Source organism: Morone saxatilis, unplaced genomic scaffold, assembly GCF_004916995.1.
Source record: "Morone saxatilis isolate NCDOM2014 unplaced genomic scaffold, NCSU_SB_2.0 Contig4, whole genome shotgun sequence".
NCBI classification, from domain to species: domain Eukaryota; kingdom Metazoa; phylum Chordata; class Actinopteri; family Moronidae; genus Morone; species Morone saxatilis.
In genome coordinates this window covers 7,524,948-7,526,060 of record NW_023339984.1, presented here as the reverse complement: position 1 = coordinate 7,526,060, position 1,113 = coordinate 7,524,948, and positions in this window count along the sequence as shown.

Below are 1,113 nucleotides of genomic sequence, written 5' to 3'. Positions count from 1 at the left end.
TGCGTCAGTCAGCTTTCATTGAATACTTTGATATATAAGCGCAGGAGGGAGGGGATAATGAATTTATTGTGAATCCACATTTAAAGCATGCATTGTTTTCATAACTTTTGAATCTTCCTTCTTAAGAACTTCAAAGATGTCTTCTTGATAGTAATCAGAGATAGCACAAACCATAATCATGCCACGGCGCTGACTGAAAGCGGTACAACAGGGCTTGATGAAGGGACATTCATCACAGGGAAAGGAAGATAATAGGGAAGCCACTAAAAGAAAGAAAGTTTTTTTTTTTTTTTTCAAACACATTTCCCTTTATTGGCATGGTGAGGCTGATGAGAATTGCACATAAAAAATGAAATTCACAAGAAGTCGTACAATAGGTAGAACCACAAAGGCATTGGTAAGGACTTGGCAGAAGGCAACGTGGATAGGACACAAACAGGTAACAACCCACAGCGACTCCCCCCCACCCATCCCCCTACCCCTAAACACACACACCTCCAGAAACACACACATACCGGCCTAAAATCACAAACTCACACACACACACACACACACACACACACACACACATACATTTGTTCATACACATATTGTCCTTCCAAAAGAAACATGATTACCCAACAAACGTTTAAGCAGTGGCAAAGTCCTCAATAGGTCACATTATTAAAAAGTCCGCCACAGTTGAAATTTGAACCATAAGGTGTTATAATATATTGCTACTCTAGGCAATTTACAAAGCATTTTTTTATTACAATGATTAAAGCCACATCTATCAAATGGGACACGACACCATTACCCAAACGCTATACAGACAGCAAAAAAGTAAAACAATGTTAAAACACAGGTAAAGGGTTTTTTATCCTTCCCTTGACCAATTTTTGCCTCTTTGCATCATAAAAATTAGCCGTTTCTTGTCTCCACAGTCAAACTCCATGAAAGGAAGCCTGTGATCAGCAAAGCTTTCATACAAAAGATTTCTTCTTCCTGTGATGGAAGCTGGTTCTCTCATTACTTGGCTCGCGCTAGGAACGGGATATTAATTGAACCAGAAACCGCAAGGTTACCTTTTATGTCATGTCTACGGCGCTGTGATATCTGGACTGTGAGTGGGGA